The 13,997-nt window shown below is 38.2% G+C and overlaps 1 long non-coding RNA gene across 2 annotated transcripts in view; it reads left to right on the top strand.

Annotated features, from left to right (window-relative positions):
• The window catches only part of LOC122476303, a 133,768-nt gene that overhangs the window by 26,032 nt on the left and 93,739 nt on the right, over positions 1 to 13,997 (top strand). For both annotated transcript variants that reach the window (XR_006295450.1, XR_006295449.1), the window contains exon 2: positions 12,879 to 12,991. This is a non-coding gene — a long non-coding RNA (uncharacterized LOC122476303). The remainder of the gene's footprint in view (positions 1 to 12,878; positions 12,992 to 13,997) is intronic.

Here is a 13,997-nt window from a genome sequence, read left to right as displayed (position 1 = left end):
TTATTGATGTTATACTTTTTAAAATTAATCCCCTTGTTTTTTCCAGGTATATAATCATATCATCTGCAAATGATGATAATTTTACTTTCTTTCCTTTTTACACCCTAGTTTATTTTTCTTATTGAATTATGTTGGCTGACAAAACATAAGAGACTACTAAAAACTGAGAACAAACTGAGGGTTTATGGGGGGTGAGAGGGAGGGGTGGGTGGGTGATGGGTATTGAGGGCACCTGTTGGGATGAGCACTGGGTGTTGTGTGGAAACCAATTTGACAATAAATTTCATCATCATCATCATAATAAAAAAGAATTATGTTGGCTGATATCTCCAAGACAATGTGAAATGAAAGTAGTGGTAATGAGCATTTATGTCTTATCTGTGACTTCAATAGAAAATTTTCCTTGGAACAGTTTATATATCATTGGAATTTTCAATTTTTTAAAGATTTGGTAGACCTACCCCAGTAAGTCAGATAATGTTTGAGAAACATACTTCCTTGCATTATAAAACATAACTATCATTCCCATTTTATTTATAGTTTCTTTTTTAAGTTTTATTTATTTATTTTGAGAGAGAGAGAGAAATATCAAAATTATAAATGCATAGAGGGCTTTGTCTTCATGTCTCTGCTTGTAGAAAGTTACCCTACAAGCACACTTAAATGTGTGTATTTCTGAGGATATTTGTTTCAGTATTGTTTATAACAGCAAGAGTTTTTAAACCATCTAAGTGTTTAATATGGGGCTAATTCAATGTTAGGCACACAAATACAATGGAATAATATGATCCCTTAAAAGGAGTAAGGTTTAGATACACCATTATCTCTGAAATGACATTTTTAAGTTTGAAGAGAAGGGGTAGCACATTGTAATTTAGTGTTAAAAAATATGACAATACTATGTATGTGTACATATGCATATACACAGACTCACACGTGTACATGTATACATACACAGATCTGTAGTTACATAGGTTATTTCTGTAAGGACAACTAAAGATCTTGACTGGGTGGAGAAACAGGTAGAATGCATATCTCCTTTTCACAACAGATCCTTCTGTGCCTGTTGAATTTTGTGTCATTTGTATTACTCATTCCAAAAAAATATTTAAGAATGGGGACAAAACAGAGTTATTTCAAACAGGTAAAGGCTCAGAATTTTTTTTCATCATACCTTTGCTGAAAGAAATATGAAAAATATATTCTAGCAAGAAAAAACATACTCCACGCTAATGAATATCGCCATGTTCCAGGCATTATTTGTAGTGTTTTAAATATCTAATAGAATTCAGTCCTCACAAAAAACTTGATGAAGTAGGTGCCATCATTATCCCTATATTACAGATGAGAAATGAAACAGTTTGCTCAAGGTCACACAAATAGAAAACCAGGGGTGTAGATTTGCATCTAGTCAGGCTGATGGTAGAGCCTGAGTTCTCGCTGAGCTCCTATTCTATTTTGTCTTCTCATTAAGAGCAGAATGCAAGAAGCACCTGTCAGCATCAGTAAAATGCATTGGTCATTCCGATATTTTGTTAACAATAATGATTGCTTTTTTTTTTAACTTTATTTATTTTGAGAGGGAGAGAGCCCACAAGCAGGAGGAGGGGCACAGGGAGCGGAGGGAGAGAATCCCAAGCAGGCTTCATGCCCAGCACAGAGCCCGTCACAGGGCTCAGTCCCACAAACTGTGAGATCATGACCTGAGCCAAAATCAGGAGTCAGACGCTTAACCAACTGAGCCACCCAGGTGCCCATAATTATTGTTCTTTTTTTAAACATAGATTGAAATCTAGATAACACTGACTTCTTACTGTCGTGGGAGGATTTTGGATTTTTAGGAGTACTGATCTCATTTGGGAACAAATAGAAATTCTAATTCTTCCTCCCCTTTTTAAAGCAAACTATGTGTATTTAAGGAAAAATAAAAAAGGGCAATGGGTAAAATAATAAAGTATATAATAAAAATTAAGAGAAATGTGATGTAGCCCATGGAAGTTAGGAAAGGAGGAAGAGAAACATTTCATAATTAATGAAACAAAATAAATTAGCATCAAAAAGCTGAGCTTATCTATAATATGTAAATACAAGAAGGAAATGAGTTCAAAAAGAAGAGCCTTCTAGGGGTGCCTGGGTGGCTCAATTGATTGAGCGTCCAACTCTTGATTTGGGTTCAGGTCATGATCTCACAGTTCCTGAGACTGAGCCCCATGATGGGATCTGCACTGGATGTGGAGACTGCTTGGGATTCTCTCTCTCTCCTCTCTTTCTGCCTCTCTCCACTCACTCACGCACTCCCTCCCTCCCTCCCTCTCTCTCTCTCTCTCTCTGGACATAAATAAACATTAGAAAAAAATCTTTTAATGATAGGCAATTTACAAAATAAAACCAAATGACATAAGTCTGAAACTGAGAGACAAAAGTACACCAGGCAAAAATTAACCAGTGAAGAGAACACAACTTTACTGTACTTGCATCAGACCAAAGGAAATTTAAAGTGGCACATAACATTTTACTGTTTAACCAGGGATGTGTATTCAGAGAGGAATTTTTATGTCTTTTTGACCTTTCATTAAAAAAAAAACACAGTTTAAAATATTGCCATACAAGCTAATTTTCTCAAGGTAGGAAGATACCCTATATACCTTTAGTTATTTATGTTTTTGTAAACAGGTCATTTTTATTTTGTCTCCCCCTTTTTGGATTAAAGAGAATCTGTGTCATTTTTGAGAAACTCATATTCGTATGGAAGTCTCCTCCAACCCAGCTGTCCCTGGTGCCTCTTCCCACTGTTTTACTGAAAAACGTTCACCCAGAAAATGAGGTATAATAGCGTAGAGGTTTTTTCCTTTCAGGCTCAAGACAATGTTTCTGCTTAATTTCTGTGTCGTCTTTTGGTGATTTCCAGAATTAAATGGCCCTTTATCTTAAGGAAACAGTCTTCAGTGACACCTAGGTTCTTCCTTTGGCTGGTGACAGCTTAAATCTCTGGAGCCCCAGCTAAGAAGCAGTGAGGGAGTCCCGATTTATTTGAAACACTTCAAGTCAATTCCAAGTTTGAGAGCCTATATTGAATTACGCATTGGGAGATTGAGAGATGACTAGGGTGTGACCTTGCCTCAGCTGCTCCGAAGCAAATCAAGCTTTGCTGATCACTCAAGGGATTTAATAGGTAGGGGAAGCAAAAGAGGCAGGTGAGTGTTGCTTATGTTCAAATGAATCCTGGCCTTATGTCCAGAAACAGATACAATTCCCCCAGTGAGGGTGACTGTTCATATCTTTTGGTTTTGGACTCTTGAAGTTTAAATGACCTAGTGCCCAGAGGATTAAACCCAGTCTCCAGCCCTCCTTTCCTGTGCTACCCTTGTTTAATGCAAAGAAACCTATCATTGAATTGAGGGCCAAATGCTTTAAGCTCTTATTTTATGAATGTTTGCCAAATTATTTCTCATGCAATCACCCTGCAGTTAACTATTGAATTTCTTGTCTAAGGGAAAACATCAAATGAACAAGGGCAGAAAAAGATCACAGGATAAACTGAAATGAAAGGTCTGTGTAGGAGTTGTTGGGTTTTTTTCCTTCATTAAAAATATGCAACCTGCAGAAAAAGGGGAATATGGGACTTCTACCATTATCTTCCCTTAACTGATTTAATGCAAGAGTGATTAGATGGTGCATAGGATTACAGCTGTTTGTGTTCACGTTTAAGAACAGTAATTATTGTCTGGAGAAAGACCTTTTAGAACAGGTAGAGGATGCAAGCTTGGCAAGAGTAGCTGTAGATAACTGGGAATATGAACATAAAGTTCCCTATAGAAGACACATGTATGCATGGGTGAGGGATAAGATGTTGATATTTTGAGTTCATACAGAGAATACCATCACTGCTGACAATTAACGATGATTAAGCCATTTCATGATGTGAATTAGGTGGGAAATTCTCTAAAGGTGTTATCATATGTCAGCTTCCCCAAAGCTGCACCACAGGATATGGGTGTGCTAAGAGCTGGTCATAGGTGTGCTATGAGATACTGATGTGCTCAGCCCTTGAGGATGCCAGGAGAGACATGGACAGCTCCTGAGCTAAGCCCTTCCACCAGAGGGAGGGCACTGGCTGATGAAATCATCTTGGTTTGTTTGGAACTTTCCTGGTTTTAGTACTAAAGGTCCTGTGTCTTGGGAAATCTCTCAGCCCCAGGTGAATCAGAATGTACATCAGGGCAGCCTGGGCACAGCAGGGACTGTGCAGGTCCCAGTGGGCCTGTAGGCAGGAAAAATGTAAGCTGCATTCAGCTCATGCAGCTCTGATGGACTGAGCATAGCATGACCAAGAAGGTTCTCGTCTGCCTGATCATAAGCTTTACTAAGCTATGTTTTTTAAGACATTTGTCCATTTAAGTTGTTAAATTATTGGTGCAAAGTCATTTCTAATACTTCTCATCCTAATGCTTGTGATGACTTCCCCCATATTATCTTGATATTGGGCACTTGTTCTCTCTCTCTCCCTCTCCCTCTCCCTCTCCCTCTCCTTCTCACTCCCCCCTTTCTCCTCTCCCCCTGGTCTGTCCCTTCCCCTGCTAGCTCTAACTCCCCCTCCCCCCCCTCCCCATTCCTACCTTCTCCTTCTCCCTCCATCTCCCTTTTCTTTGTTTATTTAAATCAAACTTGCTGGGGATTAGGCAGGTTTCTGTGTTCTTATGATGAATTGACCCTTTTAATGTTATGAAATATACCTCTTTATCTCTCTTAATTATTCTCACCTTAAAGTCTACTTTTTTTTTTTAATTTTTTTTTTCAACGTTTATTTATTTTTGGGACAGAGAGAGACAGAGCATGAACAGGGGAGGGGCAGAGAGAGAAGGAGACACAGAATCGGAAACAGGCTCCAGGCTCTGAGCCATCAGCCCAGAGCCTGACGCGGGGCTCGAACTCACGGACCGCGAGATCGTGACCTGGCTGAAGTCGGACGCTTAACCGACTGCGCCACCCAGGCGCCCCTAAAGTCTACTTTGATATCAGTGTAGTCATACTACCAACTCCTTTTTGGTTAACGCTTGCTTGGTTGGTCTTTTCTCTGTTTTTTGAAGCATTGAGTATTTTTATGTTTCTGGTGTGTTTCTTATAAGCAGCTGTAATTGTATTTTTTTAAAAGTCCAGTCTGGAAATCCTAGGTTTTGGTCTACCATCTTGCTATTTGTTTACTATTTTCCCCTTTTTCTATTTTTTTAAAATTATTCCTTTCCTGCCTTCCTTTATAAAAATCAATTAAAAAAATACTCCTTTTTATCCCTCTGTTAGACTTTTGTTACAGTTTTTAATGTCCTTGTTTTGGTGGTTACCCTGAAAACTACAAGGCACAACTTAGTATGGTCTATCTTAATACATCGTTTACTGCTTTGGGAAGAAACAATATTTGAACAGAACGATTACCAGCAATGAAATTGAATCAGCAAATGAAAAACTCCCAACAAATGAAAGTCCTGGACCAGATGGCTTCACAGGCAAATCCTACCCAACATTTAAAGGAGAGTTAATAGCTATTCTTCTCAAACTATTCCAAAAAAAATAGGAAAGGAAGGAAAACCTCCATATTCATTCTACGAGGCCAGTATTACCCTGGTATCAAAGTCAGGTAGACACCACAAAAAAAGAATTGCAGGCCAATATCTTTGATGAACATAGACGCAGATATCCTTAACAAAAAACAAACAAAGTGAATTCAACAATACATTTAAAAAATCATTCACCAGGAGCAAGTGAGATTTTTTCCCAAGATGCAAGGGTGGTCCAGTATTTGCATATCAATCAACGTGATACATCATGTCAGTAAGAGAAAGGATTTTAAGAAACATGATCATTTCAACAGATGGAGAAGAAACATTTGACAAAGTATGATATCCATTCATGATAAAAACCTTCAACAAAGTAGGTCTAGAGGGAGCATGCCTCAACGTAATAAAGGCCATATATGAAAACCCACAGCTAACATCATCTTAAACAGTGAAAAACTAAAAGCTTTTCCCCTAAGATTAGGAACAAGACAAGGATATCCACTCTGACCACTTTTATTCAACATAGTACTGGAAGTCCTAGCCACAGCAATCAGACAACAAAAAGAAATAAAAGGCATCCAAATTGGTAAGGAAGAAATAAAACTTTTATTATTTGCAGATGACATGGTACTATATATAGAAAACCCTGAAGACTCCACCAGAAAACTACTAGAACTGATAAATGAATTCAGTAAAGTTGCAAGATATAAAATCATTGTACACAAATCTGTTGCCTTTCTACACACTAATAATGAAGCCACAAAAGAGAAATTAAGAAAACAATCCCTTTTACAACTGCACCAAAAGTAATAAAATACCTAGGAATAAATTTAACCAAGGAGGTGAAAGATCTGTACTCTGAAAAAGTATAAAACACTGATGAAAGAAATTTAAGATGACACGAAGAAATGGAAAGACATTCCATGCTCAGGGGTTGAAGGACCAATATTGTTAAAACGTCTGTACTCCCCAAAGCAATCCTCACATTTAATGCAATTTGTATCAAAATAGCAATAGCACTTTTTCACAGAAGTAGACCAAACAATCCTAAAATGTGTATAGAACCATAAAAGATCCCAAATCGCCAAAGCAATCTTGAAAAAGCAAAGTCTTTGAATAGCAAAAGTGGAGGCATCACAATTCCAGACTCCAAGTTATATTATAAAGCGATAGTAATTAACACACAACGGTACTGGCACAAATAGACACATAGATCAATGGAACAGAATAGAAAACGTAGAAACAAACCCACAGTTACATAGTCAATTAATTTTCAACAAAGGAGGAAAGAATATGCACTGGGAAAATGATGGTCTCTTCAACAAATGGTCTTGGGAAAACTGGTCAGCTACATGTAAGAGAATAAAACTGGACCACTTTCTTACACCATACATGAAATAAGTTAGAAATGGATTTAAGACCTAAATGTGAGACCTGAAGCTGTGAAAATCCTAGAAGAGAACACAGACAGTAATGTCTCTGACATCAGCCATACTAGTATTTTCTCTAGATATGCCTCCTGAGGCAAGGGAAAGAAAAGCAAAAATAAACTATTGGAACTACATCAAAATAAAAAGCTTCTGCACAGCAAAAGAATCAACAAAACTGAAAGTCAACCTGCAGAATGGAAGAAGATATTTGCAAATCACACATCCAATAATGGGTTAATATCCAAAATATATAAGGAACTGATACAACTCAACACCCAAGAAACAAATAACCCAATTAAAAAATGGTTAGAAGAAATGAACAGACATTTCTCCAAAGAAGACCTCCAGATGGCCACCAGACACATCAAAAGATGCTCAACATCACTCATCATTGAGGAAATGAAAATCAAAACTACAATGAGATATTACCTCACACCTGTCAGAATGGCCAAAATAAAAAACACAAGAAATAACAGGTGTTGGCGAGGATTTGGAGAAAAAGAAACCTTTGTGCACTGTTGGTGGGAATGCAAAGTGATGCAGCCACTCTGGAAAATAGTATGGAGGTTCCTCACAAAGTTATTGCACTACTGAATATTTACTCCCAAAATACAAAAACACGAATTCAAAGGGATACATGCACTTCTATGTTTATAGCAGCATTATTTACAGTAGCCAAATTATGGAAGCAGCCCAAGTGTTCATCAATAGATGAATGGATAAAGAAGAACTCACACACACACACACACACACACACACACACACACACATTGGAGTATTATTCAGCCATTAAAAGGGATGAAATCTTGTCATTTGCAACAATATGGATGGGGCTAGAGAGTATAATGCTAAGTAACGTAAGTCAGTCAGAGAAAGACAAATACCATGTGATTTCACTCATATGTAGAATTTAAAAACATAACAAATGACCAAAGGAAAAAGAGGGAGAGAGAGAAACCAAGAAATAGACTCCTAACTATAGAGAACAAATTGATGGTTACCAGAAGGGAGGTGGTGGGGGGATGGTTTAAACACGTGATGGGGATGAAAGAGTTCACTTAAAAAATTACTTACTGCTTTTTCAACAATGCAAGAAATTTAAAACAGTATACCTCCATTGTTGCCTATACTGTTTTGCTATTGTCCTGTGCTTCTACATGTTGTAAGCCTCACAAGAAATTATCATTATTGTTATTTTAAACAGTTAATATTCTTTTATATTTATGTACATATTTACCCTTTCCACAACTGTTGATTGCTTCTTGCACTTGTAACTGTTCTTATTTTCCTTCAGCTTAAAATATGTTCTTTAGTGTTTCTTAAAGTCGTATCAGTTGTGAATTCGGTCAGTGTGTGTGTGTGTGTGTGTGTGTGTGTGTGTGTGTGTGTATGTGTCTGTGTGTGTGTGTGTCTTCAGCACATCGATGGTTTTGTCTTCTATTAGTTACTTATCAATCCAACCTGAATTGAAGATGTCTTGTTCAATCTAAGTATTTCTACAATAAGCATTTATAAGTATACTTATAAAACTTTTCTTTTGAACAGCTGATGATTCCTGTCTGGCTATTTTTAGATGGATGTAATCATTTTTTGGTTTTCCTTCTTCCCTAGGCTTGATCTAGAGCATTACTTTACAGGTGGGCAGAGAACACAAATGCATGAATGACTCACATACAAAAGTACTGGGGGAAATATACATGCTATTCAAAAGCAAAGGGCAGTTCTCAGGATCTTATCACTGCTAGAGATCTGTCTCTTTAAGGCATCAGTACTCTTGTCAATCTTACTGTTTTAGTTCACATTTTTTTTCTTGTAATGAGATTATAAATGTGTATCAATGTTCATGTCTTATCTCTTTTAGGCTATATGATTCACTTGGTGGTATGGCAGTTTTCAAGTCTAAATTGGAAAGTAGCTTCTTCTGGCATTCTACTTATAGTTACAAATACAAAATTCAAAACATATGATTGGTGAAATCACGTCATATGCACATTTAACTCATAAAATTCAACCATACATGCTGCACCAACTTAAAGAACACTTAGAATAGGGTGGAAGGCTTCACCCACAATTTCCCTCAATGAGCACAAGAGCCGGGCAGAGTGTGAATGGGGGAATGTGAAGCTGATCTTTCTCTAGATGCTCCTGTGGGGCAAGCATCCTGCTTCCCTGACCTCAGAGCCTGGCCCCCAACAGAGCACAACGCTATCATACAAACACTCCCATGGTTAACTAGATGTTCTTTTAAATCCTAATATAAACCCTCCAAATACCCAGTAGCATTTCTATGCCCTATCATTTGACTATCATAAATACTTTTCTCCTGGAAGTGTGATGTAATCAGAGGCCATCTGCAACAAATGAAATGTATCCTGCAGAGTTATTTGAGTACTTCTAATAGATATCACCTTTTCTTTCCCAGATTCTCATGAAGCAGGATCAAAGTGTAGCCAAGGAGATAGGCACACAAAAAAAAACAGTGGACAATATATGATGTTCCGCACAAAGTGCTATCATAGAGACACGTGTGAGTGTGGAGAAGAAGACATAGGGCTTAGTGGGAAATCACAGGTCGGCAAAAGAACTGAGGCAAAGAAAACCCATAGGGGTAGCCTGGATAAAGTCTCCAAAGCACAAAAGAATGCAATAGGATTTTGAAAAGCAAGATACTTGTGGTAATTTAAATACCAAGTGTATATGGAGGATAAAGGAGTTTGGAAAGGAAAGCTATACTACAAAGTGAATTAAAATGCTATCCTAAGAATTTAGGACTTGAGCCATTTGTTACAAAAAGCCATCATCTTATTTGGCTCTCAGATATCCTTGTGAGAAACCGTGACCCAGGTAATTTTGGACTTCTGCACACATACTGAAGTGGGACTTAAGCTCAGATGTCCCAATTCAAATTCAATGCTCTTTCAACTCTACCGGGGACTGCCTTTGTTGACCGAACTGAAGCCACCTCTGATACCTACAGTTAGCCGCATCCTGTTACTGGTTCACAACTGCTCTGGTCGTGATCTGCCCTTTCCCATCTTTTGGGATAGCCTAACCCTGACAGTGATTCTGGGCCTTCCCTTTATTTGGAGTTTCAAGATGGTGGAACATCTAAAGAGTTGTCAAAAGCAGACAGTTGGAATGTAGAATTACTGGGCTGTGAAATTTCTGTGGAAAATTCAAAACACCCTGCACTTAACACAATGCCAGAGCTGATTAGTGCAGTTTATTGCTAAGCCCCAAGGGACACCTGCAGGCTTTTACCTTCAGTCTAGAACCCCTGGCCCGAGGGAAGGTGTAATGCCACGTTAGTTCCGCACTCTTTCTATTAGAGTTTACTCAAAGCTGCCGACACCAGATGTGTTACAAACGAACGTTAATTCTCCTCCAGCATCTGGATCGCATGTACAATGAGGGGCAAGATTTATGCCCTGCTGAAGCATTCCCCAGTTTTTAGCACAGAAGTGATTGAACTCCAGATGTTAACAAGATGCAGAGACCTTTTAGTATGATTAAAAACATGATTTCTTGTTTTGCTCATGACAAAAACCATTGGATTAACTTATTAGAAGTGGGGCTGCCGTCCTGCTCATTGGAAGCTGTGTCTACTTTGGCTATTGGAGCTTGTCGTCGAAGATTTTATGTAGAAAGAATGACTTACCGACCTCTAAAATCAACAACTTTAGGGGCCCTCTTAAAATCAGGGGCTACAAAGGTAGAAATTCTGTAAGAAGTGTGATCAAGATTTGGATCAGAATGAAAATCAACACAAGTGTTTGCATGAATTAGTCACATTAGAATCTTCTTCCTTCTAGTAATTGTATTGTCAAGAAACAGAACCACAACCTTAGAGCTGTAGGGTTCCTTCAAAGATCATCTGGTCTACTCTTCCCTTCCTCAGTCCTCCTTTCCTCTGCCTCACAAGGAAGAAGAGAATGGTCTTCTAGAGTCAGACAATTGAGCCAAAAAGATTCAGTTTTCAAAATACAGGTTTCAAAACCAGGAAGCAATGAACGTGCTGAATTCAAATCTTCTATTTTCATACCACAGTATTTCCACAATGATAAGATGCACTTTGCCCGAAACTGACCTTTCTCGTGGTTGGAATGCATCTCATATTCAATGTGAATATTTACTACATTTGTTTACTTATTCTTGTGTCCACAGTTGTTGTTAAATTAATAGTGTATATGACTGTCAAAGGCATCGTAGAATCAAGAAGATACTGGGGCACCTGGGTGGCTCAGTCGGTTAAGCATCTGACTCTAGGCTCAGTCGGTTAAGCATCCAACTTCAGCTCAGGTCATGATCTCACGGTTCATCGGTTCATACCCCACCTGGCTCTCTGTGCTGACAGCTTGGAGCCTTGGAGCCTGCTTCAGATTCTGTGTCTCCCTCTCTCTCTACTCCTCCCCTGCTCACAGTCTGTCTCTCTCTTTCTCAAAAATAAATAAACATTTTTTAAAAAAGCATCTAGGGGCGCCTGGGTGGCTCAGTTGGTTAAGCGTCCGACTTCAGCTCAGGTCACGAGCTCGCAGTTTGTGAGTTTGAGCCCCATGTCGGGCCCTGTGCTGACAGCTCAGAGCCTGGAGCCTGCTGCGGATTCTGTATCTCCCTCTCTCTGCCCCTCCCCTGCTATGCACTGTCTCTCTCACTCTCAAAAATGAATAAATGTTAAAAAAAAAAAAAGCATCTGACTCTCGGTTTCTGCTCAGGTCATGATCTCTTGCAGAGCCTGCTTGGGATTCTCTCTCTCCCTCTCTCTCTGCCCCTCCCCTGCTCACTCTCCCTGTCTCTCTCAAAAATAAATACACTGTTAAAAGAATTTAAAAAAGAAGATATAGTAACTATCAATTTCATTGGACAGAAACCTTGAACTAATAAGCAATCAACTAGAATTTTTACTACTACTGTAATCTAGGAATCTGTAAAATGTGTTATGCTGATGGGAAAATGCCTTCCTGTGAAGATACTCATTTTATGGTGTTCTCAGTCTTACCTAGTCAGGATAAAGAAGGAACTACATTGATTTTAGTATAGAACTTTCAAATAGAAAATATGATCATGTCAAATTGTCTTCATTAATCATGAGCTTAGCCTATTTCCAATATGCCTTTCAAGAGTTTATGGACTTAGTACTTGAATGGTTTATAAATTTTAATACCTTAACTTATCATTCAGTTACCTTCAGTGGCTTTGGTTATTTATATTGTTCTAGTGTCTGCCATGATAAAATTCATTTTCTTCTTATATCTCTTGTGTGACTCTGAAAAGTATAGTAATTATACCTATAATGTGTATAAATGAAAAATCATGTACTCATAATCATGAGTGATGAATCATTTTTTTAATGTTTATTTATTTTTGAGAGAGCGGGCACAAGTGGGGAAGGGCAGAGAAAGAGAGGGAGGCACAGAATCTGTGTCTTGTGGGGCGTCACGCAGGGCTCCAACCCATGAACCGTGAGATCATGACTTGAGCCAAAGTCAGAAGCTTAACCGACTGAGCCACCCAGGTGCCCCAGGTGGTGAATCATTCTTTACAACTTTATCTATGATTAAGAACTGAAGAATCCACAAGTGCTTTTAAAAATTTTATTTTATAAGTGCTTTGCTGTTTGACTCTGCACTTCCCTTGTCAGACTTGCTGTAGAACTCAGCCTATTTCACATTTGCCCCCTAAATCCACTCATTGTAAATTTAACTAGAGATTTTGTCAAGAGTGGGAGGCAGGTCTTGGGTTTTCATCGTAAACTTACAAAACAATTTAAATATAACGGTTGGCTAGCAAACATCTCCAGTAGACATTTTAATTCTTCCCCAATAGTTGTTTACTTTGTTTTGGTTTGGTTTCTCCTCAAACACAAGAACAGTCTTGTATTATTTTTATTTTCCTCTAGGATTTTCTGTCAGCAACTTACAGTTCCTCAATTCGTTCAAGCTTGCATTCAACAAATAGTTGAGGACCTATGGTGAGGCAGTCGCTTGCCTCCTGTGAACAGGTACATTCGAGGTAATAATAATGATGATATAATAATATAATATAATAATATAATAATAATAATGATGATGAACAAGACAAAAATCCCTGCTTTCCCTACTCTGTGTGTGGTAGGTGTCAGATGATGGTAAGTGCCGTGAAGAAAAAATGCATCAGGCTGAGAAGAAAATGTGTGTGTGTGTGTGTGTGTGTGTGTGTGTGTGTGTGTGTGTGTGTGTAGATGCCAGGGAGGTCATTAAATTACATAGAGAGGCTAGGGAAGACCTCTCTGATAAGGAGACATCTGAAAGAAAGCTGAAGGACTAAGGAGAGCGAACCACGAGGAGTCAGTGGAACGATTCACGTCCCCTCTAGCTCCTGCCACGGATGTTCATAGATGAATCCTAATGGGACTCAGCAAAACAAAGCAAAGGGTCTACCAGCAACAGAACAAACCTTCCGTGGGCATTTTGCGACTCTCTTTTGTTAACTCTTCCTTGAGGTCTTGCCCTAGTTCCTAAGCGGCTAATTAACTAAAATGTATCTTCCAAACAAAAGAATCTCAGGCTAGGCTTCTTAATATGGCTAAGCTTCTAAGTAGAATTCTTACAAGTCAGATTCCAGAATAATAGGAGCCACATATTAAAATATCTCCTTCCTTTGTCTTTTAACCTAACCCAGTATTTCTTTTCTAGAAATCTTTCCCAAAGGAATGATGCAAATGTGGACAATATTAATGTGCAGAGATGAGCACTGGAATGTTATTTATAAAGTGAAAACATGAAAATCTAAACCATAAGATACTGTTTTATTAAACTAACATAGCGGGGATCAATAAGTTATTTAATGCTACAAATAATAATTGGTGACATGGTGAATTGACTATAAGTGGTAGATAGAAGTAGAGAAAATGGTATCATGCAATGCATAGAATCTTAACTATGAGTAAAATTTGGGGGCAAATTAGAAGTATTTGTAACAAAATCGAGTGGTAGGTTTATAGATGATTTTTATATATTTTTCTTTTAAAATGAATGCT

Source organism: Prionailurus bengalensis, chromosome E4 (genome assembly GCF_016509475.1).
Source record: "Prionailurus bengalensis isolate Pbe53 chromosome E4, Fcat_Pben_1.1_paternal_pri, whole genome shotgun sequence".
NCBI lineage: Eukaryota > Metazoa > Chordata > Mammalia > Carnivora > Felidae > Prionailurus > Prionailurus bengalensis.
The sequence above is the reverse complement of the archived record's forward strand: the minus strand, read 5'-3'. Positions and strand labels throughout refer to the sequence as shown.